This window comes from Rhinolophus hipposideros (assembly GCF_964194185.1).
Source record: "Rhinolophus hipposideros genome assembly, chromosome: 16".
Taxonomy (NCBI): Eukaryota; Metazoa; Chordata; class Mammalia; order Chiroptera; family Rhinolophidae; genus Rhinolophus; species Rhinolophus hipposideros.
Window position 1 is genome coordinate 29,739,392 of NC_138062.1, and position 25,145 is coordinate 29,764,536.

The 25,145-nt window shown below is 41.7% G+C and overlaps 1 protein-coding gene across 2 annotated transcripts in view; it reads left to right on the plus strand.

Moving 5' to 3' along the window:
• EXTL3 (exostosin like glycosyltransferase 3) overlaps positions 1 to 25,145 on the plus strand; it is a 106,268-nt gene that overhangs the window by 32,760 nt on the left and 48,363 nt on the right. Inside the window, exon 1 of one of the 2 annotated variants that reach the window (XM_081077275.1) lies at positions 14,882 to 15,162. The exons of the other annotated variant lie outside the window; for it this stretch is intronic. The gene's annotated coding sequence lies outside the window, so the exon portion shown is untranslated. Of the gene's footprint in view, positions 1 to 14,881; positions 15,163 to 25,145 lie in introns of those variants that run through there. 2 annotated transcript variants of the gene reach the window in all.

The following is a 25,145-nucleotide window of genomic DNA, read 5'->3' on the forward strand; positions in this document are numbered from 1 at the left end:
AATCTGATAGAGTAAGACAAATGCTTAAATAAATAATTACAACCCAATCTGAGCATTTGAGGGTAAAAATAAAGACAGTTACAGCAGCTTAGAGGAGGCAGCATTAATTCTATCTGAGCGAGTGGGAAAAGGTTTCACATATGTGATCACTTTTAAAAAAACAACTGTTTTGAAAAAACTTCAAACTTACAGAACTGTTACAAGAATAGTAAACATTAACTAAGGTTCACCAGTTAATATTATTTTGCTATATTTGTTCTCTCTCTCTCTAGACACACACACACACACACACACACACACACACACACACACACACACACACACACACATACTTGTTATTAATTTTGCTGAAACGTTTAAAAGTTGCAGACATCCTTTGCCCCTAAATACCTCAAGATGTATTTCGTAAGAATAAGGACAGTCTCTTACATAACCCCAGTGCAATTTTTAAATTCAGGAAATTTAGTATTCCTATAATGCTATCATATAATAAAAAGTCCATTTTCAAATTTCACCACTTATTCCAATAATGTATTTTACAGCATTCCCCCCCCCAATCTAACATCCAACCCAGTATTACACATTGCATTTCCTTCCTTCCTTCCTTCCTTCCTTCCTTCCTTCCTTCCTTCCTTCCTTCCTTCCTTCCTTCCTTCTTTCCTTCCTTCCTTCCTTCCTTTTCTTAATAAGAGTTTATTTGAGCCAAAGGTGACTGATGACAGTTGCTGGGAAGCAAGATCTCAAATGCCCCCAGTTGTCATATTTCTTTAGTCTCCTTTAATCGGTAACATTTTCTCAGCCTGCTCCTCCCTTCTTCCCTTCCTCTCTCCTACTCACAGCTTCCTTTCTTTTTTCATGACATTGACATTTTTTTCCTTTTCTTTTTTCTTTTTTTATATTTATTTTAATTTATTATTTTCAGGTGTACAAGACAAGGTAATACTTAGACGTTCATCATTTATATCCCTCACACTGAACCCCCCTCCCCCCATCCATTATCCCTCCGACCTCACACCGAGCCATCACATTATATATATAAAATTATAGTTGGCATTCATTATTGTCTAGCTTCTGGTGTACAATGCCATGATCAGGCATCCACAGTATCCCTGAGGTGGTCTCCCAAATGGGACACATGTCCATCGGATACCCAACAAAATCTTTACAACATTACTGAATACGTTCCTCAAATTAATTTTCAAAAACCCTGAGGCCACCTTGTGGTTACCAACTGCTTCCTAATCCCTTCACCTTTCCCCTTATCCCCCCCCCCCGCCCATCTAACAACTCTCGGTTTTTTCCTTTTTGTCCCCAAAACTGTTTCTGATTAGTTCATTCACTTATTTTCTTTAGATTCCGCATATAAGTGAGATCATATGGTACTTGTCTTTCTCTTTCTGACTTATTTCACTTAACATAATGTTCTCTAGATCCATCCATGTTGTTGCAAATGATAAGATTTCTTTCTTCTTTATGGCTGCGTAATACTCCATTGTATAAATGTACCACACTTTCTTAATTCAGTCATCTACCGATGGGCATTTCGGTTGTTTCCATATCTTGGCTATTGTGTAAAGTGCTGCAATAAACATAGGAGTGCATACTGATTTTTGAATTGGAGTTTTGGATTTCTCCGGGTAGATGCCTAGGAGTGGAATTACTGGATCATAGGGTAGTTCTATCTTCAGATTCCTGAGATACCTCCATACTGTTTTCCATAGTGGCTGCACTAATCTGCAATCCCACCAACAGTGCACTAGCGTTTCCTTTTCTCCACATCCGCGCCAGCTTTTGTTGTTTGTTGATTTATTGATGATAGCCATTTTGACTGGGGTGAGGTGGTATCTCATTGTGGTTTTTATTTGCATTTCTCTGATGGTTAGTGAGGTTGAGCATTTCTTCATATGTCTTCTTGCCTTCTGTATGTCCTTTTTAGAAAAATGTCTCCTCAAGTCCTCTGCCCATTTTTTAATTGGGTTGTTTGTTTTTTTGGAGTTGAGTTGAGTAAGTTTTTTATAGATTTGTGATATTAATCCCTTATCAGATATAACATTGGCAAATATCTTTTCTTATTCAGTAGGATCCCTTTTTGTTTTATTGATGGTTTCCTTTGCTGTGAAAAAACTTTTTAGTTTGATGTAATCCCACATGTTTATTTTTTCTCTTACTTCCCTCGCGCGAGGGGATGACATTGACATTTTTAGAATATAGGTCAGATTGGTGACACGTTCCTCAGCTTGGGTTTGATTGTTACCTCATGGTTACATTGACTCATACTTTTATTCTTTTGAAATAATTTCAAACTTACATAAAAGCCAGGATTATATAGTTTTGCAACTTTTAAAATAAGTTTCAAATGATTCTTACCCAGATTCATCAATTTTTAACATTTTGCCATGTCCTCATTGATTATATCATTCTTTCTTCCTCTCCCTTTATGTGTTGTTTGTGTGTGCATGTGCATAGAATAGGTTTTTAAATATATAAACCAGTGAAGAATTGGTGTCATCCTTTAAGTAACACCATAAAATTTAAAAATTTAAATAAAAATTGTATATATTTAAGATGTATAACATGATTTTAAATGCATATATAATTAAGTGATTACTACAGTCAAACTAATTAACATATCCATTTCCTCACCCAAAGATAGTAGCCATTTTTTTTCTCTTTGTGGTGAGAGCACCTGAAATCCAACCTCTTAACAAATTTCCAGTATTGAATACAGTTATTATTAACTATAGTCATTATGCTGTACATTGGATCTCTGATTTATTCATCCTATATAACTGCAACTATGTACCCTTTGCCCAACCTCTCCCCGTTTCCCCCACCTCCACGCAGACAACCACCGTTCTACTCTCTGCTTCTATAATATGTATTACTCTCTGCTTTTATAATATGCATTCAACTTTTTTAGACTTCATGATGTGAGATCATGCAGTTTTTTTCTTTTTCCATCTGGCTTATTTAGCTTAGTATAATATCCTCTGTGTTCGTCCATGTTGTCAAAAATGGCAGGATTTTCTTCTTTTTTAAAGGCTGAATAATATTCCACTGTGTGTGTGTGTGTATGTGTGTGTATTATATATATATATGTGTGTGTGTATATATATATATATATATACACACTCCATTGATGGATAGTTTGTTTCTATATCCTGGCTTTTGTGAATAATGCTGCATTAAACACTGGTGTGCAGCTATCTCTTCAAGGTACTGATTTCATTTCCCTTGGGTATATCCCCAGAATACTGGGTGGCTGGATCATTAGGTAGTTCTATTTTTAATTTGTTGAGGATCCTCCAAACTGTTTTCCATAGCGGCTGCCCCAATTTACATTCCTACCAAGAGGGCACGAGGGTTCCCTTTTCTCCACAGCCTCAGCAACATGTTACCTCTTTTTGATAATAACCATCATAACAAGTATGAGGTGACAGAGCTGCTGCTTTTGATTGCATTCCATGATGATTAGCGATGTTGGGCACCTTTTTGGTACTTGTTGACCATTTTATGTTGCGTTTAGAAAATTGTCTATTTAGATTTTTCCCGATTTTTTAATTGGGTTGTTTGATTTTTTTGACCCTGAGTTGTAGGAGTTCTTTATCTATTTTGAAGATTAGCCCTTATCAGATATACGATTTGCAAATGTTTTCTCCTAATCTGTAGGTTGCGTTTTCATTTTTATCAGTTGTTTTATTTGCCACACAGAGGCTTTTTAGCTTAGTTTTGCTTTTATTGCCTGAGCTTTCGTCACATAAGTGACAGCTTTTCAAGTAGTTCTTGAGGGGGATGAAGAAGCTTGCCAGTTGGGCCAAAAATCTTGGGCAAGGGAAGGGAATTACAACCAGAGGGATCAGCTTGCGCAGAGAGGCAGGCCAGTGAGCACCTGACGTCGCTGGTGAGCAGCCACTTCTTTAGAGTAACTGGGCTGGGGGAGAAGGGACCAGAAAGGCAGTTGGAACTTAATCACAGTAAGGAATTTGGATTTTGTTCTATAAGAAAAAAGAAAATGTTGAAGATTTTGAAGCAACGATGATAGTATCACATTTACTTTCTAGAAAGAAATGAATTCTAGGGCAAGTTGGAGGAGAAAGGGCAAGAGAGACCAAGCAGGTGGGTATTGCATGACACGCCGTGACGATGAGGACCGGAAGGAAGCCGATACAGAGGAACGTTTGCTGAATTCCTACTAGGTGCCAGCTAGTTTGCATATGGTATTTAATGATCACAAAAACTTGAGGTTAGAAAGGTTAAGTAACCTGGCCAAGAACAATCATAGCAAGTGTGTGGCCTAGTTACTCTTTGAATCCAGGCCCGTGTGGCTCTAAAGCCCACAGTGGGCTTGTGAGGGATGGAGCAGGGCTGAGAGGGAGCGTGGGATTCTGGAGGAAGCATTGCCGTCTAATAGCCAGTGGGACGCAATGGGCAAAGGAGACAAGAAGGATGACAGCTGTTAATGAAGGAAAGAAAAAAGATTCCTAGGGAAGTGAAAGCGTTGGGGAAAGTAGAGGAAATCATGATTTTGTTAACAGTGTCTCTACATTTGATTTGGTTGCCTAGGATTGTGAAACACCTAGGGCGATGTAGTGGGCAGTTTGGACAAGAGCTCAGAAGAAAGGTCTACGTTAAAGCTGCAGATGGGGCTGCTGGCGTCACGAATGTTGTCCCCCAGTGAGGGATGAGATCAGGAAATGACTACAGGCAGAATCCTGGGCACACTAGCACTGAAAGGTGGTAGAGAAGGGAGAGTCGGTGAAGGAAAGAGAAAGAGTGGTGCGAGAGCAATGTTATGAGAAACCAGGATTGTTACCTTCACTTTCAAGAAGGTAAGTGAGTAGGACTACCAAGTGCTGCGGAAGAATTCCAAATGGAGGCCTGAAAAGATTCTTGGGGATTAGTGAATGAGGTTACCTTTAGGAGAGCGATTTCAGTAGATTGGCAGAAGCCAGCCTTCTGGGGATTAATGAGTGAATGGTGGTACAGGAAGTGGACACACAGTGGAGATTACTCTTAAGAATTTTGGTGAATGATAACAATGGTGATAGCAGTTAACATGATGACGACTTCTTATTTGCCAGGCATTGGACTAACGATTTACCCTCATAATTATCCAGGATAATCCTTACGGTAGGTACTCCTATGCGGTAGGTACTATTATCCCCATTTTCTGATGAGGAAATTGTAGCTGAGAGAATGTAGAGAGGTTAAGTAATACGCCCAAGGTTAGAACACTCATAAATAGTAGAACCAGGATTCAAAATCCAAGTCTTTCTGAGTTCAAAGCTGGAGTTGTATGATGGTGGTAGTTTGGGCGTGAGCCTGTGTTTAAGCAGTGTGGGGGGGAATCTCTGTAGTGCGGAGGATACTGACTATATCTATTAAAGAGAGAATAATTGATGGAGCAAAGTCTAAAGGAAAGATATTAGATCACATTAAAAAAAAGAGTGCCTACTTTTGGACATCCCTTTGTGAAAGGCTGGCACAGGTGAGTGACGAATTTGTGTATATGGACTCAGATGTCAGCTAAGGTAGGTTTTGTCTGTTTGTTTTTAGTGTTTGGGATTTAAGTAAAATGGCTTAAGTCCCCATTTCACATTAATTGGGCTTCAATGCCAAGATTTCTGTTAATTCCTGAGAGCTCATCTTATGGTTTCTTTGGCTTTGGTTTCTGCTTCCACTGAATTCTTCATCATTTGTAACTCAGTTCCGTGTTCTCATTCCTTGGTTCCATGCTGACCCAGTGGCAGAACTCAGACCCGCCACCTCCCTCCCCCATCTTTTTTCCTTGATTTCCCCCCGAATCACTCACATAAGGCATTTATGCATGTGTCAGGTATTACTTAAGGCTTAGGGGATTTTATATCCTTAGCAACACAAACAATGTAAAGTCCAGTAATAGGTATTTCTATTTTGAACATGCTTTCAGCCCTCACATCACTAGAACTCTCTCCCCAAGCTTTACCCTCCCATGCTATTATTTGAGGCACGTCTCTCCTAACCCCACTGCCATTTCCTTTCCTGTTGGCTCTCTTTCAGTCCTTATATTCTTGTTTTAAGTTTAAAAAAAAAAATCTGTTTAGCTCGCTCTTTCAGATTTATTGTAAGTCAAGCTTTCTTCTTTCATACTTCAAGTGTCATATCAAGGTAATTTCCCCAAGAAGGCATTTTTTATCCCTAGGAGGAACTCAGGCATCAGCTGCTAAAATAATAATTATTTTCACCCCAGTATTTATGGATTAGTTTAAAGGTGGGGAGAAGGAATTTAAGAAATCATGTCTCTTGCTTCTGTTTTCTCAGCGATTGTGAGATGTGCTCCTCTGTTGATGTAGGGGTGGGTCTAGGAAAGAGATGACAGCTAACATGAGTGAGTCTGTCCATAGAAATTTAGCAGATTTCCAAAATATCATGAAATACCATATTTCCATAGAATGATTCCTTTAACTAAGGTTACAAACTTGTAGAATAGATTTCTTTGCTAGAGGTGGATTGTTCAGTATACTGAGTACTGTAGCCAGTATGAGAAAAGTGGAAAACACAGTGGAGAGAAACAAAGTCATGGTAAATAAGCCAAAGCCAGGATAATGGAGATCACAGTCCTTTCTAATCCTTTCTCTCCCCCAAGATAGGCACGAATACACGTTAAGCAGTTTCGGCAACACACTAGGGCCAGACAACTGTTCACCTTGCCGCTGAAGAAGGATCAAGGAGTCGCATTAGTTACTTATTGTTCCATAACAAGTTACCTCAAGCTTAGTCATTTCAAACACAACTATTTATTACCTCCTGGTTTCTATAGGTCAAGAATTCGGGAGTGGTTTCGCTGGGTGGTTCTGGCTCAGGGTCTTTGTGAAATTGCCCTTACTTGAAGCGTTTACTGAGGCTGGAGGATCTGCTCCCAGTCTCCCTCCTGGATGTGGCTCTTGGCAGGAAGCCTCAGTTCGTCACTACGTGGGTCTCCGCAGTGTTGCCCATGACACAGCTGCTAATTTCAGAGTGAATGATCGAAGAAAGAGAGCAACCATGATGAAAGCTGAAACGCCTTGTGTAACTTAATCTCAGGAGTGATATACCGTCACTTTTGTTGTTTTTACATAGATCATCCCTGGTACACTGTGGGAGGGGACTACACAAGGGTTGACTACCGAGGGCAGGGACCGTTGGGGACATTGTGGAGGCTAGTTACCACTGAATTCTTTCCAAGAACATTTTTTTGAGTGTGTGTGTGTCTGTGGACTCACTTGAAAATGCCATGAAGGGGTATAGCTAGACAGACTGGTAGTTAGCTGACTTTGGGATTTAATGGACCAGTAAAATAAAAAATAACTAGTGTGTGAGCGGCAAAATAGGTATGTTGCAGTATTTTTTCACCTCGGGAAGATAAAGAAAGAGCTGCCACTTACCATCACCATCATTTCATAAAAGCACATTTTACCACAAGAAAGGAAGGACATAATCTCAAAATGAAGGACAATCCTTTTAGTTGAGTAAATTTAGTTTTATGAAAAACTCACTACCTTGCCTTTACTTTTCTCATTTTACTGTGGACTGATGAAAACTTCATCCTATGTTGGTCCACACACTGTCGTTCAGGAACCACTAACACAGACCTGGAATACTCTAGTCCCTTTAGAGGTGACCATGAGAAGCATGTAGAAACACGTCATAGTCCATTTAAAGTAGGTGAAAAAGAGGACACTGAAAAGATTGGTTAATGCATAAAGACAGCCATTTTATAAAATTATGCTCATGAGCTGGAAGGAAGCCACAGAGTTGGCAAATATTTAGTTTATCAGTTTTTGTCCTTTTTTGTGTGCAGTTAATTGGTGTTCCTACTAATATTTAGAAGTTTGGTGTTTAAGCTAATTAAATATGAAATATAAGAGGAAAATATTGAGTACCATTTCAGCATACTTAAATGTATATAAACTAATGCAAATGCATAGTGGCATTTGAACTTTTAAAATATTTTCGTATTAGTATATTTCACACAGTTAACATGTTTTTGGATGATTTGTATTATTTATGTCAACCATCCTTTTTCTAAATAATCACCTTTTTACTTTATAGATATGTTTTTCTTCATAACCGACACAAGACACAATATAATTGTGTATGTCCCTTTTTATAAGAGGATGAAACATCTGACACTATCCATGAGAGATGAGCTCTGATTTGTTAGTCTTGACCCCTACCATTGATGGATTTGTGAAAATGTCACATATTCATTTGGTTCCAGTTTTGACCTGTGGCATAACATTCACAAGGCTGAAGGCTTGGGTTGAGGAAGGAAGGGATTGATATTTATTTTGTTCTGGAATTGACTGGGTCTCATTAGAATCATGCTTTCACCATGGAGGTTGAAAAATAATCTTGAGCAATATTTATGAAAATAGAGAAAAACTTTCTCTTTGATAAAATCTTGTTGCAAACCTTCCTTGAATTGGTTTAAAACTTACGTATTTTTCCGTTGAAAATCTGGTCAGTAAAAACGACGGGTTTTTTTGTTTGTGTTTTTTTTTTTAATATACATTGACTCCATAGGTTTTTAGCAAGTTATATATGTTTTTAAAGTTGTTAGTATGATTACTTTTGGAATCCTGATGACTTTTCAGTTTTGATTTTACAGCTAAATTGGTTTACTGAGAAGTTAATTGACGTGAAGTACGACTAGGACATTTTGCCAATTTTCAATTGGAATGCCTTGTTTACATGAGACATTTTTAAGTGAAAGTAGTGAGTGGTTGATTTTTTGAATCTCTGAGTAATATTTTTGGTGTAAAGACAGTCCTGGCATCATAGAGCTGCATACAAATGTGACATTGGAACTCAGTCATCAACACTCCACATAATTTTTCTTTTTTTCTCCGATTATAGCTCTCGTTACACGAAGTTCCTCAAGCAGTCAGAGATGCCTTGTTGTGGCATGTTGTGTCTCATGGTACATATTTTAGCTACTCACTGGCGTAATTTAGGGTAAATGTTAGGTAACTCCATGTTTGCCTTTGGGAACATTTGTGTCTTTCTTTGGAACTTCCAGGAGCAAGTTTAGGACATTTTTGTGGCTTTTTGATATCTACTGATCATCAAATGTGACTGCTTCTGTAAAGCTGTGCTGACACGGTGGGCAGAGAATAAAAACTCACAGGGGAGAGGGCTCTTGAAGTAAGAAAGGAACTTAGAGACAGATACAGTATATTTTAGGGACAATAACTAATTTTTAGAATCTTAATTGGTCATTATAGATTAGGTGTCTTATGTAGATAACAGGTTTAAATCAGGCTGAGCTTCAGGCTGATTTAAATCAGGCTACGTGAAATAATACAAAATGTATTTTTTACAGCCACATGCAAGGTAGTGAGTACTACCGTGTTTCTCCGAAAATAAGACCTAGCCGGACAGTCAGCTCTAATGCATCTTTTGGAGCAAAAATATAAGACCCAGTCTTATATAAGACCCGGTTTTATATTATAGCAAAATAACACCAGGTCTTATATTAATTTTTGTTCCAAAAGACACATTAAAGTTGATTGTTGGCTAGGTCTTATTTTCGAGGAAACACGGTATATGACGTGAAGTAATGAGTTAACAAATCCTTTCTTGACAATAATATGTGCTTTGTATTGGAGCTGATGTTACTCAGTGTTCTTGCTACAAATCGTTTGCAAACCACCCAAACTGTCCAACAGTCTTTCTGCCAGTTAAAAAAACAGCCTCTTTTAAAGGGTCACATCAAAGCCAGGACTGTCAGAGTGAGCCATTTTGCAGGCTAATGAGTGCTCTCTGTGGAGCCTTAGAAGATGACCTTTTGTTTTCTTGCTATTGACGGACCAAAGAAAAGAGTAATCTTGGAACTCTAATCTGGACATTGTCATGCATTGTTCTAATTATAAGCCACAAAATTGCTCAATCATTTATATATAGAAAAGAGCCTGCATAGTGGCTGTCAGCACTTTCTTTTAAAATCAAAGCATTACAGATAGAACAAGTTCTTAGCCGACTTAAATGCACTGATAATTCCTGAATCATACCTTTTGAAGGTTGCTAGGGGTCACCAGTGGCTCGGTTGTGATTGATCTAAACAACTTGCTGAGTAAATTGTGAGTCTTGCAGCCATCGTAATGGAAAATGACCACTGGCCCCTCCCTCCCGAAGACTTGAAGTATCTTTTATCATCCATTTTGCCTTTCATAGGACTAACACCCCTTCTTCTGGATAGTAATATTTTGTGAAGAATAGGTAATCAGTGGGGGCCCCTAAAAGAGCATTTGCTGAAATCTACAAAATAGGCAATTTCCTGGTATAAGAACACAGCCTTGGTTAATATAATTTGTCACATTTATAAAATACGCATCTTATAGGCCTCTAACATCTACAACTCGAACTGTGATTTCCTTGTGAAAGAAATGCTTACCAACTTCTTTAGATGGCCAGTCTCTCAATCGGTTGTATCATTTCTACATTTGAACTCATTTAACAGAATCCGATTCCTTATTTAAATGCAGTAATGCAACACACAATTCACGTTTTCAGCACTTGTTTTGCACTGCAGTGTAGTACAATTGTTAAGATTTCAGGCTCTAGAGTCAGGTTGCTTGAGGCCAAATCCTGGCACCATCACTTACCAGGAGTGTGATTTGGGCGAGTTCCTTAACTTCTCTGGGCTTCAGTTTTCTCATCTGTGAAATGGGAATCATTACTATGGGTTGTTAAGGACTAAATGTGACAGAACGTGCCAATATGCATTCACACTAGCTTAAATAAGGAAGGTTTTTAAAACAATTTTGTTTCTATTTATCTATTTTTAATGGCAAGGCTACATGAGCAATCTCAGGGATACCAGTGACAGCGAGAACACATACCAGAACTAAAAAGTGAGCAGCCTCTGGGGCTTCTCCCTCCATCTGCCACGGGTTTGTTTGCTTCCTTCTGTGTGTTGCCTCTATTTTCTGCAGACTAACTTTCTTGGCTTATCCCTGTGCATATGTCTGGAAATTCTTTCCCCCCAATCTATACAATTTATTAGTTGAACTACTCTCCATCACCTGACTCAGCTGCATAGTGCCCTGCTCCCAAGTTTCCAGGTGCGAGCAAGTCCAGTCAGCTGGAGGGGATGAGGCCATGTGCTAAGAATGGTGGCCCTTTCCAAAGGCAGATGGTGGCTTAGGGTCCCTAAAAAGGTGTTGTGATGGTGAGGTTGGGGACAGCAATAACTGGCAACTCTAGAATAATCATAGTGACAATGTTCAAGGGTGATTACAGCGTCTTGCTTTGACCATTAATTACTTATTTTAAAAAACTTTATTGACTAATATACCTATAGAAAAGGACACATAAGGTAAAGTGTACAGCTTGATGAATTTTGACAAACTGAACACATCTGTGTGACCAGCCCTCCCCCACCCCGAAACAGAATCATTAGCACCCACATGGCTCTTTTTGCTCCACTCTAGTCATTACTCCTTAAGGGTAGATTAGTTTTGCCTCTTTTTATACTTTATATAAATGGAATCATAGCCTATATATATTTTCATGTCTGGCTTCTTTTGCTTAACATTGTAAGATTCATCAGTGTTGTCGTATATGTTTGTGAAGCATTTGTTCTCATTGCTGTAGAGTATTCTATTGTGTTGGGTAGTTTTCTGTTTTCTGTTTTTGTTTCTTGCTAAGGGTGCTGCTGTGAACTTGTTTGGTTGAACCTGTATATATTACTACTGATTACTTTTACCACCAGAGGCTTATAGGGGGTATGGTGAATTATCTTCTATCACATATAATTGAATTGATGGTCTCTTATGGATGAATATTGTTGTTCTTTTTATCTGGTGAGTTATTTTATGTTGTGATTTTCGTGGTATGAGGGCAGGGTATTAAACATTTTTCATACATGAAATAACCCTGATACATTTTGATAGGCGCTCAACTATCTGTTGATGGAATGCATGAACAAACAAACGAATGAATGGTGGGGGTGTGCCTGCTTCTTTTCTGGGGACAAGCATATACAGGAGAGGTTCCACATGCTGTGTTTCAAGCAGTTTGACCTGCTGCTTCACCTGCTGCTTTTCTGGGAGTTTAAAATTTGTAACCAAAAGCTAGAAACTGGGCACTGCTGAGTCCCTATGACTGCTCTAGAGAGAAGACCTCATAGGTTCCTGCTGTTTGGTACCAAAGGCCCACTGGTTTTTGCTTTTGTCTGCTTCCTTGATCAAGATCTATATACATGACTGTTACATCACAATGCAAGACTATTTCGATTAAGCTCCAAAATGGAAAGTAGAGACAAGTGTTTTAAAAGGTCACAGTATGGAGAGATCAGTGCAGACGAGCTTCACGGTGGATCCTGTTACCTTGGCGGGCTTTCTTGAGAAGAGCTCCTTTAAGTGTGTTTGTATTTTATGAGCCAGAAATTGCAATCTTAAGGCGAGCGTTTAGGAGAGGAGTAATGAGGACTCGAACTTGAGAAGCAGGTGTGGGAATGCAGAGGAGGGACGGTAGAGACCGGACAGGTAAAGGCTTTTAGTCTTGAAAAACTGATTTACTGTGGGGGTAAAGAGAGAAGTCAAAGGTGATGCTAGGTTTTAAGTTTCTGTGTTAAGAAAGATAATGGTAACATTATTATAAATAAGTACATTTGAGGAGCGCCAAGGGGGAAGGGATAAAGATGAATTCAGTGTGGGATATACTAAGGTTAAGGTCCTGGTGTGACAACCAGATAGTTCTGGTCAGGAATATTGGCTTTGGAGTTAGGAAGACTTGGAGTTCCATCTGTACTTTGCACCTCACTGTGTGATCGGGTGCACCTCTTTAAGTCTCAGTTCCCTATCTATAAGCTGATACCCCCCTGTAAGGATTCAGATGAGACAATGCCTATAAAAGGTTTTGTTTATTGCCTGGCAATTAAGTATTCATAACATATATATTAATAGGATGATGCCTGGAGTGCAGCTAGGAAACAGGGACAGGAGCGCTGCCATGAGGGATCTGCTTAGAAGTGGAGGTGATGCAAGGAAACTGATCAACACTGGCAAGGAAGAAAGTGGAGAGGAAAAGGAAGGGAGCCCAACCATGTCTAGTTAGAAGTATGCACTGTCTGAGCTAGAACTGTTTGAGAGGAAAAAAAAAGTGGGAGGACAGGCTCACAAGCTCCAAAGGAGGAGGGTGGTCAGCAGCAACCAGGGCTGCAGTGAATTCAGGATACACGGGATTTTGATTGGGTGTCCTTTTACTTCCTAAAGCTTGACTCATTAGAATCAAACAAATTGACAGGAGGGGCAGCAAAGTGTTAAGTCACTCAGCTGTAGAAGAAGACAGTTAGGCAGGGTCCTCCTGGTAGCAGCTCTCTGCAGGTCCTTTCTTGTCAGTGTGGAGATGAACTAATACCTGGTAATTCTTTCTGTGGCTGCTGGGCTTCTGTTGTATCTCCTCCCACACTGCCAGACTTTTGCCTGCTGCAGACCTCTGGAGGAAAGCCAAGAAGATGAACTGTAAAGAGAAAGAGAGTGGGAGAGTGGGGGTGGGGGGAGAGAGAGAGAGAGAGAGAGAGAGAGAGAGAGAGGACAACTTAGACTATTCGTAATATATGGGTAACAGTTTTATCCATTTTCATTTCTTAAAATGCTTTTGATTTTAAAAATTTGCTTCCCTCTCTCTGGCTTTCCTCAGTAAAGTTGGTACACGTTAGAAAGGGGTTGTTTTTGTACATTTATAATGGTGGTAGGACTTTGAACGTTAGTTCATAGAAATAATGGGGAAAGGAGAGCAAAGAGTGAGGTGTGAGGGGGAAAGGGAAAACGGGAGAGGGGAGAGTAAGGAGATGTCAGGAGAAAGAGAAGAAAACGGGTCAGAAAGAGGAGGGTATGATGGGTATGGAGAGATGGAGTGTGCTGTGGAAAACAAGTTGCTAGGTTTTTTAGAGTTTTGTTTTGCAAACGAGATCCCTAGTCCCAAATGTCCCCTGTGGGAAATTAGGCCATCTTCAGGGTTCTGCAGCCCTGGCTAAAAGCACTGGCCTGGGCTCCACCAAGCAGATGGGATATGGCAGCTGTGGAGCCAGCTCAGGGTGCAGTTCACCGAAAGCATCAGACCACCCAAGCACCGGGATAGGAGGCAGCCCCCCCCCCCCCCGCAGGTCCTGGTGTGGTTTGGGGATTTAAAACGTAAAAAAAAAAAATACGTTGAAGCAAATGTGATCTTAGATTATATTGCAGTCATAGATTTTAAAGCATCGTTTTGGCTCATCCCCGAGTTACTAACGATCAGGTGTGCCTTTGCGGTTGGGTCCAGCTCCTTGGCTCACCCCCATCATTTCTCTAAAAGTCTCGTCCTGGCTTTGCAAGTGTGGGAAGTCACCTGTCTCTCAGGACTGGAGAATAGGTACACCTTTCGGTTCACAGGGGCTGGCTTTAAGTATTTTAAAACAGCATTCCTTTTTGCTCCCGGTTTGGTCGGTCCTCGCCACACGACTGGACGCAGCTCGTTTTTGCAAAGCCGCAGGACTTTTTCATAAGCGTTCATGCCGAGCGGCCTTCCCTTTGTGGGGGAAACAGTCCAAGGGTTTCAACACTCGAGGCCTGCGGTGGAGACCCGTCAGCTCCCGTAGGAGGGCCTCGCGTACGGGGATGGGTTTATTTTTAGAATTGCCTTTCCCGGCCCCTCCCAGCGGCCGCGGCTCCGAGTCGGGCGCCGTCGCTGCGGCACAGCCGGGCGCGTGCCCCCCGCAGGGCTTCCCGACAGGGTAAGGGGCACGGGTGGGACGGGTGGGACGGCCCAGGGCTCCGCGCGCGGCCCCGCCCCTCCCCCCGCCCCTCCCGCGCGCAGCCCCGCCCCTCCCCCCCCTGCGTCTCCCACAATCCCCCGCGACGCCGCGGCTGCGGGCCCCGGGCCGGGCTGGCGGCCGAGCGGAGGCGGCGGCGGCCCTTCGGGCGCTGTCCGGAAAGCCTCGAACGCCCCAGCCGCTCGCGGGCGGCCGGCTTCGGCCATTTCCGGCCCGACGCACTTCGGCAAGTTCCGCAGTCGCTGGTCGGAAATGGCTGCCCGCCGGCAGGGGGAGCGGAGGATCCCGCGCGGCCTGCGAGGCGGGCAGCAGGCGGCGAGAGCGGCTTTCGGGAACCCGAGTTTCGTGCCGGCGGCGGCGGCGGCTGGTCCCTGAACTGGAAGCCGGTAGGACTCCTGGCGGCGGCTGCGGGAGCCCCGAGCAGCCGGGGGCGGCGGCCTGGAGGGGGCTCGGGGTAGAGATCCCGGAGCTGCTCCGAGCGCGGGGCAGCGGCGGGCGGGCGGGCGGGACTGGGTCCCTCCGTGCGCGGCCACCGGAGCCAGCGGGGTGGTCGCTGCCCAGCGCGGCGGGGGCGTGCAGCTTCGGCGTAGGCCTGTGCAGACTTCTCGGGGGTCTGGAGAGGGGCCCTCTCGGGCCTTCGCCACCAGCCAGGAGGGTTAACAGGTCAGCGTGGGGTTTGAAACACAACAGCCCCGCACGGCCCCTGCAGCCCCGGTGTGCGCTGCCTCGTACCCACTTCCCCCTTTTTCTGAAAGCTCGGCTTCAGCTGTGCAGCCGTTCTGCGCCATAAAGCCCTCCACCCATTCCTTTGCCTCTCTGTGTTATCCAGCTGCTTGTGTAGAGCATCTGCGGTCGACGAAGCGGCTTCCCCGGCTGTCCCCCTCCCATTTTCCCGCTGCACACACCCCCATATCTGCTTTGCACTGCACTCAGATCCAGTCGCCTGCAGCTGCTCTTCCTCTGGCTCGTTTTGCCAAGCTCACCTCCTTTCATGACGAGCCCACAGTCAAAATAGCCACTTCCTGTCCCAGGGTCCAGGTGCTGCTGTGCTGTACCTCTGGGGCTCAGGCCCAGGCTGTGTAGCGACGGGCCTAGCGCTGCCGGGGCTGAGAGGCGGCGGGGTGCATGCCTGTACTACCGAAATCGCAGCTGGGGACCCGACCCGCGCTGCGGGGGATAGGCAGTAAGAATCCCGAGCCCTTCGGAGGTCAGGCGCGGGTGCCAGACTGTAGCTGGGGTGCTAATCCCTTTTCCACATTGAGCCGATGGTGCAGTTCTTTTTTAGGTATCTGTGACTCTTAAAGGACTTGAATTTGGTGGATTTCTCCTGGACCTTTCTTCTTTCCTTTCCAAAAATTCTAAGGGCTTCATCAATTCCTCTTGGTTGGACTCCAGAGGAGGAGGAGGAAACGCAGAACAGCACATGTCCATTTTTTTTCCATATGTGATTTACTTAAGAGGCACCTTGAGCATTTCTTGTCACGTTGTCCTATTTTTCCTCCAATTTAGGTAGCTTCACTGTTGAAGCCTGGGCTCTCCATGTGTTCTTTTGTTTTTAAAAAGTCTTTGTGTGTTGCAGTCATGCAGACTGTCTGCAGTTTCCCCTATTTTGCTCAGCAATTCGTCTTGCACTCTGGTACAGTTATTAAAACTGTATCAGGGTGCCCTGGGATATTGGGGCCTTGATAGTCTTGAGTGAAGCTAAGCGTTCTAACCAACTTATTTAGCAGGGGGACTTTTAAATATTTCATGATGGAAAAGCGCCATCTTCTTAAACTCTTACTTGGTCTGTTTAAAATACCTTATCCTCTGGGAGCCTGAGGAATCATAAGTACTCCTAAGTACATGGGAAACTAGCTTAAATGCTTTTTGGAAAAGAATTAGAGTCGTGGATCTTCAGAATACTTGAAACATTTATTTAATACCCGAAATTATGGTTGATGCTCTCAGGGGCCATACCTACTAACCAAAAGATTGACAAGCATGTATGTTCCTTCCCCCACTTCTACTTTTCTGCAGGGGCAGGACTGGCATTAAATGTTTGGTGTGTGGTTGGAATCTCTTAATGATTAGGCCTCAGAGTTATAACCTGTGAGTGACAATACTAAGTGAACAGGCTGGAGAGAAATGAGTCAGGGGTTAGGGTAACCCTGAGAAATGGAGTTCTAAGACAGTAGGGAAGGCTCAAAGGATGGTTTGAAGTCATCAGAAAAATGTATGGGGATTAGATAGGGACGTGCCTTTTCCCTCAGGACACTAAGCTAGCTGTTGAATGAAAAGTCATTGAAGGTGGTGCAGGAGTGAGGAGGTGGCAGTGGGGTGTGTGGGCCCCCCATCTGAGGTGAGACTGGTAAGGAGTCCTCTGGTGGAGGGTTGGAGATATTGCCTGAAGTAGAAGTGGGGTCAGATATTAGGAAAAAAAGGAAGATTCGTCCAGATCTACTGTTGGCAGAGATTGGAGTGTCTTTGCATATAGTTATTTCAGAGCGAGGCAAGGAATGTGAATCTTTCATACAATCCTAAAACTGTAGTAATTTCTGCTGGATATTATGTCTAGCTCAGATAACTTGTGTTAACATATTTCCGTTTTATTTTTGCTTCCTCTTAATTTTCAGTAACTGTTTCTTTTGAAAACCTGTAATGATAGAGTAAGAAGAAAGAAAGGATTTTTCACGTATGTATAGGTTCCATGAAAGCAGTGGAGCTCAGGCAGAATGAGTTTGAGAACTCGAGAGGGGCAGAGCCTGTAAGTGTGATCTTTTCCTGCCTGAACCAGTCCCTCACTCCTTGTACATTTGGGATGTTTTGAATCTCTTTGGTGATATTACTAGGTGCAAGAGGAGCACGATTAAAATTTTTGTAATCTTGAGTACACGCATAAGAGGAATATGGAGACTCCATTTAGTGACACATTTCCCTCCCCTACACTTAGGGCATAATGTGTGCAGAATTGTGTGCTCGCATATACCAAAATGACCCATTAAAATTCCAGGGATGGAGCCGTAGGAAGATGAACTATGTCTCAGTAACCAGCGGCCTCTGTGGTTTATAACCTGAGAGTAGTTTTTACAGAAAAGTAGGTGAACTTTTTCTGTAAAGGGCACATAGTAACTATTTTAGGCTTCGCAACTATTCAGCTCTGCTGCTGTAGAGTGAAAGCAGCGTATATATAAGATATATATAAGACTTATACAATCCATGCATACGTACAATCTATAACCGAGTAAGGCTGTGTTCCAGTGTAACTTTATTTACAAAACAGGCTGTAGTTTGCCAATGCCTGCCCTAGAGTATCACCTCCTCACACACGTCATTACTTTTGTTTATTCCTCCATTTGACTGCCCAATGCCTTTTAGACTGGTCAGTGACATTAATGATTAACATTCTGGATGTTTGCTTTGGTCACTGTTTTCACTGTTATCCTATCTTCTTATATTATTGTCAATTTAACCTACGTCTCCAACTTCTTTTTAAACATTTTCCTTCAACAAATATTTGATACTTTGAGGGAGAGAGAAAAATGAATTAGGTTGGGAATTTGCCCTTAGCCTGTATAATTAGGGAGATAAGACATACATAAATACATTGTGATGGTAGATTATAATAATGTGTTAAATTGCTATAGTTGTTTTACATCATATAGTACTTTTGTATAATTTTTTTGTCACACAGATTTTGATCTTTACACTAACTGCAAGAGATAGGAGGCTAAATGTGACAATATTCCCTTTTTTGAGGGGGAACAAAGGAAGGTAGTAAAGAAAACTGAGCCTTCAGGGGTTTGGTTATTTGACCGAGGCCAGATGTGGTAAGTGGCAGAATTCTTGAACTTAATATTTACTGACCAATAATATTTACTGATCTGACCCCCTTTGAATACTTACAATGGCATGGACCTCCCTGGACAGCCCATTCTAATTTGTAGAATAGTTTTTAGGAGGATTTTCCTTATGGAGCTGCAGTTGGCCTCTCTGTCACCTTTTAGTGTCATATAAAACAAGTCTGTTCCTATTCTCTATGATAGTTCTTCAGATATTGGAAAGTAGCCATAATGTTTCCCTAAGACATGTGAGTTGCAAACTGGTGTGCGTGGATCAGAAAAGGCCTCTGAATGTATCATTTGGTTGCCCAACTTACACAAAAAGAAATTGGGAGCCAACTTTTAGAAATGGGGAGATTTCACATAAAAATCTATGTCTGGCTTTTCTTGAGGAAAAATTAGAGAATTTGGTGATACAGAGCTCACATTTCTGATGGCAGTAATCTCTCTCTCCACACAGACACACAGACACACACACACAGACACACACACACACACACTCCCACCCCCCCCCCTCCCATTTTGCTAAAAGCTCTGTCTGCTGGCTTTACTCATTTACTTTACTTTCAGGGTCTTTGTAGTCATTGAGATTGCCATCCTTTCCCTAGATCTTCTATTCCACAGACTAAATATGTATCCTATTTCCTTCAGGTGTTTCTAATTTCTAGTTTTAAATCCACTCATCAATTCTTAGTCCTCTGCCCTTCATTTACTTTGTTAATGGCCCTCTTAAAGAGTGGCACTCAGCACAGCATACACTATTCAATATACAATGTTGCTTAAAAGAGTACAGAGTAACAGTAGCCGTTACTCCTTTGTTTTTGATACAATGTTAAAAAAACCCATAAAAACAGAAAAATAAGGTGTTCCCCCCCCAAGCAGTTGTATATTCTTTTTTTTATTCTTGACTCACTGAAATTATAGTCAACTGAAATCACAACTCTTTGTGTGTGTTGTGTGTGTGTGTGTGTGTGTGTGTGTGTACTTCTGATAAACGAAATCATTTCCACGTATGTAGTTTTGGGATCTACGTGCTGAACTTTGCCTTTCTCGCTATGAAATTTCATCTGTTCAGATAGTCCAGATTCCAAAAATCTTTTTGTATCCTGTATTTCCACCCCCAGCTTTGACTGACTTATTCTTTTTAGCATGACTTCCTTTCTTTATTTCTGAAGTAGAGCTGTAAAGTGTAAAAACGCTGTGGCTTAGGATGGAGAAAATAGTTGATGAGGACCCAAACCATTATTAATGAATTCAATGGAAAATTAAGGTGGGGGGGGCTTTCAAGGAAAGCATTATGCTTGAAATCTTGGAGGTAAAAGAAAAGGTCTTGGGAATAGCCTTGCTGCTTTGTAATATGTTGGTAATATTACCCTCCCCCTCCACGAAACAAATCTGTATGTGCATGCTTTCTGTGTGCAAGGCAGTTGTAAGTCAGTAGGGTTCCAGAATCTACAAAGATCTTTGAGGTCTATGAGTTAAAAAAGGATAAGGAGCATGTGAGTCAAGAAGGACAAGGAATTGTGAAGTTAAGAGGTGTGATGAGTCAGAAAGATGGTAATGATAAAGGGATGGCAGAACTGGAGTCTCAAGTTGAGTTCACCCATGAATTGAAGTAGAATGCCCGACTCATAAAGCTGATTTATGGATGGCTTAGCAAATTTTCACTTCATTTTTCTGTCTCGTTCAGGGTGGCCTAGGGCACTAATGATGTAATTGTATGCCTCCATAGCATAAAATAAATATCATGTTTTCTTGAGACACGGGGACCTTAGAGAAATTAGTTTATACTCTAGGCATTTGCACATCAAGTTGGCTGTTCCAGGAAGGTACTTTAGCACAATCAATTTTCAAGACCTTATTTTTAAAAAAATCCTGTTTTTACCTGCCCCCCCTTACAGTTGAACCTGTATTTTTCCACTTACTATTAAATTGTGCCCATTTTATTTAAAATGGTTGAAAAGCTGTTGACAACACGATAATCATATTAAAGTCATACTTTATAGTGAACCTTGCTTCTAATCTTGGGCATTTAATTTATAATTGTTTTGGCTACTATAAAGAATGCTGTGGTGATTACATCTTGATAATACAAATCTTTGTTCACACAGAATACATTCCTAGAAAGTGAAATTGCTCAGTCAAAATACGAACATTTTAAAGACTTTTGTTACAAGTGGCAAGTTGCTTTTTGGTTTATCTTCTTCCTAATGCAGTACAGAGAACCTATCATGCTGCAGCTGCCGGCTTAGCACAGAGATGTACTGTGTGCCTTGTTAAGAGGTACACTATGTAATGTTTCAGTTGGAAGCCAAATCTTTTTTCTCATTCATGATTCTTTCTTAAGAATTGTTTCTGGAAATGGGATTGTAGGGTCAAAGGGTAGGCACAGTTTCAGGGCTTTTATTGCTTTCTTCCAAACTGTGCTCTAGAAAGGTGTGCCAATTTTCACTGCCAGCAGCAGAATGCGGAAGTGTTACCCTTGATCCTGACTAGCACCAGATATAATTTTACAATTCTTTGATGATTTACAGGTGGAAAATGTCTCTGTATCTTGTTTTAGATGTGCGTTTCTTTGATTGTTAAGAAGATTAAACATTTAAAATTGTTTATCATGTGGGCCCCTTCTTTTTAATTTTCTGTTTATTCCCTTTGACCACTGTTGTATTGCCTTTACGTTTTTTTAAATTGAAGTTTATTGGGGTGATAATCGTTGGTAAAGTCACATAGATTTCAGGTGTACAATTCTGTGTTACATCATCTGTAAATCCCATCGTGTGTTCACAACCCAGAATCACTTCTCTTTCCATCACTATATATTTGGGCCTTTACTTCTATTAAAGTAATGCCAAGTTGCAAATGTTTGCCCCGTCTTTTCATTGAATCTGAACTTTTTTTCTTCTTATAAATGTATAGAAACCTCTGATTCTTTGGTAGTCAAATCTGTTGAACGTTTATGGATTCTGCTTTTGCTTGGATTCCTATAAAAGTGTTTGTATTTATCTTGAGATGAAATGACTTGTATCTTTTCCTTTTATGGCTTCGTTTGTTATAGTTACTTCTTAAATACACCTGGGACTTAGTTTTGGATTTGGTTTGTCATGCAGGAATCTGACTTTATTTTTTTCCTAAGAGCTAATTGTCACCTTATTTATTGAAAAACCTAGTGTGCTGTACTTTCTTTCTTTCCCCCATTTTTATACCTTCTTTTCACATACTTTAACACTTGTGGTAAACTTGTAAGAGTACTATAAGGAATTTCCACATACTCTTCACCCACATTTCCCAGTTTTAACATTTTGTTGTATTTGCTTCTCCCCTCCCCTGCCTTCCCCTCCCTTCCATCCTCAAACCGATGATTGTGGGTGCTAATTCAATGCCAAGAGGAATCCCCAATTTGGGGTGCAGTGAAGGGAGCTTTATTTAATGCAAACAGCTCAATTGTGATACAGCACGACTGTGAGAAGAACACAGCTATGGAAAAGTTCAATAGTGTTACATGTTACAGCCCAATTATGAAGCAGCACAGCTTTGAAAGCAGTGGGACTATGGAGAAGCTCAGTAGTGTTACAGCTTAGTTATGAGGCAGCACAGCTGTGAGGTGAGCCTGGAGGCAGCAGGCCCTTGGGGCCAGGCCCCTGTCTGGCTAGACGGCTCCACTTGCTCTTCTCTATTTGGTTCAGTGCAGAGTCTTTGGTGTTTCACCTTCAATGTTTCATTCTTTGGTGGAAAGGGAAAGTGTGCTGGCTGAGTCAGAGGGCTGATTTATATAGATATCCCTGGTCCCTAATTGGTCTGTCCTTATGCAAATGAGGTCTCCAAATCCTCACAGTATGATTGGTCCAAAAGGTACTGTCTGGATTGGTCAGAATGGAGCCACTCCGATTGGTCAGTGAAAATGTTGATGTGGATATAGGCGCACAGCTCCCATCAGATGGGGAAAGCCTCAGTACTGTTGGTTGAAATACAATTCCAGGAACTCCTTTGTAAGGCCTGGCTTAGGTGGCAGGAACACAGTGTAAGCAGGCAGTCAGTGCAGGTTTCTCCCTTAAGTGCTGTTTGTGTGAGAGACCCCCGCTTAGAAATGGCTTCTAGTGTCTTTTAAACTTGAGCCCAGGTAGCTGCCAGGAGCCTGTCTCAGCAGGTGTCCTCTTTCTCAAGATCCGCAATATATGACTTTTATATCCTGTTTTTCATCAACCTTTTACCAATGAATCTTAGCATCCGTTGCTGAACCTTTCCTAAAACTACTAATATGATGGTCACTAAGTGACACTTGAAAAAAATCTCCATCATTCTGCCATTGCTATATATTTATTAGGTGGAATTCTACTCCAAATGAATAATTTTTCCTTCTCCCTCTTTATATACTCAATCATTCACTTATGAATACATGGTTGCTCACTTATTGGGAGATAATCTACTGGTATTATTTATTTAGATAGTGAAATTGTCCCAGATTTATCCAGAGGGAGGTGGATCCCCTCAAAGGACACTGATCCAGTGTCCTTTTTGTATGTGCCCTAATTTTCTTTCAGTACATCTTTACTTTCTGGCAAAAGAAAATGTTCCAGGCTCATTTGTCTTTTGCTTGTCCAGTCCTGAAATTAGCTGCTTATCCAAGGAACCTTCTTAGATCACCTGTTTACACTGATACCTCCAATTCCAGTGAGACACATCAGCTGTTGTTCTCCTCTTCCTCCATTTCTGTGTTTGTGACATTCCTTTAGCAAAGAGAGACGATCAGTTTGATCTTCTAGCTGTACCATTAATAGTTTCTCCATATCAGCAATAGAGGTGTTTTACTTTCTTACCATTCGTGTCTTCACTGGCGTATAATGTGCTGGACTTTATTTTTTTCTTTTTTTGGGGTCTTTTTTCCTCTTTATGTGCTGTACTTTACAGTGACTGCAGCAATATATTTTTCTTAATTACAAAGGTAATACATGCTCATAAAATGAAGACAAAATGAGTCTTTTAAGTAAACAAGTAGTAAGCACGTGAGTAGCAGAGTACGGGTCAGACAGACCTGGGTTTGTATCAGGGCACCTCACCTCGCCTGCTGTCTGGTCTCGAACAAGTGTTACTGAGCCTCAGTGATTCACACTGCTTTATCTGTAGGTGAAATACTACCTATCCCCAGATGTGAGGAGGAGACGAAATATATGGATAGTGTGTCATGTAGAATACATTGTAAATATAAATGTAGTTATGTCAGGTGGAAAGTATCCCCTACCCTCCATGTCTTCCAAAGGTGTGTGATGTAGTCTGTCGGCTTCCAATGTGAATAAGGTGTGTCTTCCTTAGTTGTCTGTAATTATATTGATTCTCATGTCATCAGTCTGAATGGGGACTGTCATCAGTTCTTTGCTAGACCAGTGGTTTTGTGTTCGAGTTGTGTGCTCTGCATTGAAATCATCTGGGAGCTTTGACAAACTATGGGCGCCTGGGCCCCACACTTGGGAATTCTGATTCTGTTAATGTTAGATGGGTTTGGGTTTGTCATCTGAAAACATTCTTCGGTGAGTTGTGAATCTGAATTGGTAACCCTAGTTAAAAACTGACTGGTAAGGCAATATGATTGTGATTTGTGGGATGTTATCAAACAGGTAGAAAGAGAAACCCACATAGGAAGTGGCATAATTTTCAAATTGAAGACCTGTCCTGGGAGGTGAGACTTCCGGGTTCAGGTTTAGTGCTGACTGAACAGGTGACCGCCTTAACCAATAGTCTTAGCTTACTTGTTAACACCTACATACAACTGAGCAGTGGAAAGACGGCTTATAATTTAGTGAGTTCCTTTTGTGCATTTTGTAATTTATCTGCTGGTTGCATTTGTGGAGCATCTTTGGATTTAGAAATTTGCTCTTGAGCCCAAAGAATACTTGATTTTCCTTTTCGAAAAGCCCTGTAATAAGGGTGGCTCAATTCTGTGGTTCTCTGTGATTGTGTCATAATCTTTACTCTCAACTCAGTATGTCAGTGCACAACCAGTTCTTTTTTCCCTCCCCCTTCTTCTGCCCCGCCCCCCTCCGGTTCAAGCCGTTGTTTCTCAGTCGAGTTGTGGAGGACCAGCTGCCTGGCCCATGCTGGTATAATGAGCCGTGCACCCTCCACCTCCCTCCTCGCCCCTGGCTGAGGCAGTTGGCTGGTTGTTGGCAGCCCTGCTCCAGGGAGAGACGTTGTTCACAATCTTAGCTGTAGAGGGTGAAGCTCACTGGCCCATGTGGGAATCGAACCAGCGACCGTGGCGTATGGAGCATGGTGCACCAACCATCTGAGCCACCGGGCTGGCCAGTTTTTCTCACCCGATTTTTTGTTTTTAATTGCTGACAATTTTCTAGAGGCACACCTCGTTTTATTGCACTTCACTTTATTGCATTTCACAAATGTGTTTTTTACAAATTGAAGACAAGACCCTCCACCAGCAAAAAGATTATGACTCGCTTTATTGTGGTGGTCTGGAATGGAACCCACAGTATCTTCGAGGTATGCCTGTATTTTCCTTATTTTGTAAAGGGGTTAAGTTTATCCAGTAAATAAACTGA